Source organism: Salmo trutta, chromosome 29, assembly GCF_901001165.1.
Source record: "Salmo trutta chromosome 29, fSalTru1.1, whole genome shotgun sequence".
Classification (NCBI taxonomy): Eukaryota; Metazoa; Chordata; class Actinopteri; order Salmoniformes; family Salmonidae; genus Salmo; species Salmo trutta.
In genome coordinates, this window is record NC_042985.1 from 29,094,513 (window position 1) to 29,098,366 (window position 3,854).

A 3,854-nucleotide genomic window follows, 5' to 3' on the forward strand; every position below is an offset into this window, starting at 1 on the left:
ACAGTAAAACGAGTCCTATATCGACATAACCTGAAAGGCCGCTCAGCAAGGAAGAAGCCACTGCTCCAAAACCGCCATAAAAAAGCCAGACTACGGTTTGCAACTGCACATGGGGACAAAGATCGTACTTTTTGGAGAAATGTCCTGATGGTCTGATGAAACAAAAATAGAACTGTTTGGCCATAATGACCATCATTATGTTTGGAGGAAAAAGGGGGATGCTTGCAAGCCGAAGAACACCATCCCAACTGACGGGGGTGGCAGCATCATGTTGTGGGTGTGCTTTGCTGCAGGAAGGACTTTTGCACTTCACAAAATAGATGGCACCATGAGGTAGGAAAATTATGTGGATATATTGAAGCAACATCTCAAGACATCAGTCAGGAAGTTTAAAGCTTGGTCGCAAATGGGTCTTCCAAATGGACAATGACCCCAAGCATACTTCCAAAGTTGTGGCAAAACGGCTTAAGGACAACAAAGTCAAGGTATTAGAGTGTCCATCACAATGCCCTGACCTCAATCCGATAGAAAATTTGTGGGCAGAACTGAAAAAGCGTGTGCGAACAAGGAGGCCAACAAACCTGACTCAGTTACACCAGCTCTGTCAGGAGGAATGGGCCAAAATTCACCCAACTTATTTTGGGAAGCTTGTGGAAGGCTACCTGAAACGTTTGACCCAAGTTACACAATTTAAAGGCAATGCTACCAAATACATTTAACTTCTGACCCATCGGAATGTGATGAAAGATGTAAAAGCTGAAATGAATAATTCTCTCTACTATTATTCTGACATTTCACATTCTTAAAATAAAGTACTGATCCTAACTGACCTAAGACAGGGAATTTTTACTAGGATTAAATGTCAGGAATTGTGAAAATCTGAGTTTAAATGTATTTGACTAAGGTGTATGTAAACTTCCAACTGCAACTGTATTTGTCACGTGAACAAAACGTATAATGAGTGAGAAAACAAGTATGTACCACACTCTGTATAGATATTGCATGTACCACACTCTGTATAGATATTGCATGTACCACACTCTGTATAGATATTGTATGTACCACACTCTGTGTACCACACTCTGTACAGATGAAATCCATAATCATTCCTCTTTGATTTTGCTTTTCAAACATGCCCTGCAACAGAAACATCTGATAATGCCAATGAAAGCCAACAGAGTAAATAACACAACAGCCAGTAAAAACACCATTACATCCACAGAGTGGTAGGAGTACCAGGGCATTCTGTAGGACTCAGTACGCAGGTGAGCAGCACCTTTGTGTCTCATGACAAACTCAATCCAGAAGAGGGCAGTGTCCAGGGGCTCCATTGGCACGTCTCTGTGTAGCCTGGAGAGTCTCTGCATGTTCATCCTGTAGGACGGCTCATTCAGAACTTCCTGTAAGGCTTGGGAGAATATGTTTCTATCTAGCGTTGCTAAATCCACAACCTTTGCTACACCCTTCACTTTCATTCTAGAAAGATTGTCAGGTTGGTCAAACACCAGAGGAAGGCCTACTATTGGAACACCATGGTAGATAGCCTCAAAAATCCCATTTGTTCCTCCATGAGCTACAAACAGCCTTGTCTTAGGGTGTCCTAACAGATCATTCTGAGGCATCCAGTCAACTAGTAAGGTGTTGTTGCCCAGAGTAGCTGGTCTGTCTCCTTTGTACCTCCAGATGACCTTCTGAGGCAGGTGGGAAAAAGCAGCAGCTATCTCATCAGCTAAATCATGTGGAAATTGTCCAATTAAAGTCCCCAAAGACATGATAATGATTCCATGCTCTCCAGAACTCTGAGCAAACTCCTCCAGTTCTTGGGGAAGAGGCTTGGCAGGTTTACACTGGAACCCTCCCATATAGATAACATTAGGCATGGTGGGACGAGGGAACTCAAACACAAAGTCAACTCTCATGAGCCATAAATCAGCAGCTTGAAACAATGAGAAGTAGTCGACCTCAGGACCAAAGTAACGACTAACCAAAGCTGAATAATGAGGCCCCACTGTCTGTTTGTACAGATGCTGCCTGATGACATAAACAAGGAAGTTACGGACCCTCTGAAAAAAACTCATATTGTCTGTTAACTCTGCAACAGGAAATGGAACATAAGATAGTGGAGAGGGAGCAATAGCAAAATGGGCCTCACCATGTATAGTCCATCTAACATTGAAAACAAGGGGCACATTTAAATAGTGCGCCAGCACAACACCTCCCCCATTCGCTGGGTCTGTCAGAACCAAGTCATACTTGGTTTCTCTAATAGACTGCATCAACTGTTTATTCTCTAACATTTGGATTACCATCTCACACACTTTGCGGTGCATTTCAGAAAATCTGTCCTTCAACTCCATGTCCAAACTAAAACGAGTCCAAGCAGACTTTCCCTCTCTCTGTATCTGTATTTGTCTCGACACAAATGAGCGAAAGAATTCCTCATCAGCTCCACCTGGAATATCAATTGTGATTGAACTGTAGTGAGGGGAGGTTTCCTTGATGTACCAGCTGTCTGATGGCCGTACTACTGACACACTGTGACCTCTTGAATGCAGAGCTTCAATAATGACCTTCATGTTGATCCAGTGGCTGCCGTCTTGAGGAAACACCAGGACTTTCCCACCATGGACAGCAGGAATTGAGAGGGTCAACAGGGTAACAATGAAGATACCAGGGAGACACATCTTCACTAGCTGCTTCACACATGCATCAATTTTACCTGAAATATAGAAAAATAAGGTAAAATAAATCAAATCAAATAATGTTTTGACATGAGAATAATTAAAACAGGCTTGATTGGCCTACATTAAAGTTTAGACAAGTTATGTCAAAAGGTTGATTACGTAATACAGTATAATCTTTCATTCTGAGAAATCCTTTTTTTCGATATAAATTGTCTTCAACCATAGGAAATGGTCAAATTCTGTAGATTTTGCCGATTAGAAACCTATCTTACATCATAATGTTAGGATACAGATTAACATTGTATTATATTTTACAGTAGCTCAGAAATAAACAATATGTCTCGACAGTGTAAACAACTAAAGTCACGACAGAATCCATACATTCGAAACGAATTTAACTGTAGGCTTACGTTCCGGTTTTCATCCAAAGAATTGTTAATGAAGACTATTTCAAAGCCTATTATGGTTGTAAATAAATTCGTCGATATTTGTAATAATCTCGGAAACCAGAAGCGGAAAGGCGAAGTCAGTATAGTATCGTCTCTAGACATCCGTGTTGCCACACCCGCAATTTTCAAACGCTCCGGTTTTTCAAGACGGGTCACTTGTCATAATACAGAATGGGCGCGTTCGAGCGGATCACTTTTGTCACTTTATGTCGGTCACCGCCTTATTGCGTTATAGGGATAACACGTTTTGACTGGAAGTTTCTGCATTTGCTCTTCACCAATCTCATCCTGCAGCCATCTCCTCTATCAACCACTCATTGGAGTGTTTTTGTTTGACCCACTCAAACGTGACCAAAGACGTGACTAAAACAGGCAACCTTCCGCCATTCATGTAAACAGTGGTATATAGAAAACAGGGACGTCGCTAGACTACTATAGGCTTTGGTCATAATCAAAGTTTTGTTAACCAATACGTTTTTACGTGAGGCTGCCTGTAAATTACAGTGTAATAGACGGTAACGTTAACGGTGTCTTTTAAATTCGACATAAGTTATGTGGCGATGATATCTAATTAACGTTGTATTTAATGTAGTTTTGCAATCTGTGCCATGCTATAAATGAGACAGATTACGTAACATCATGCACATATATTTTCATACTCAATTGCTTTGGTCAGTTGGTCATGTGTAGAAAATGTGACATAGTGTTGATCACAATGTCA

At 41.1% G+C, this 3,854-nt stretch overlaps 1 pseudogene; it reads right to left on the bottom strand.

The window, feature by feature from the left end:
- Positions 1 to 878: 878 nt before the first annotated feature.
- LOC115167323 (UDP-glucuronosyltransferase 2C1 pseudogene) lies at positions 879 to 3,389 on the bottom strand (annotated as a pseudogene).
- Between the last annotated feature and the right edge of the window lie 465 nt (positions 3,390 to 3,854).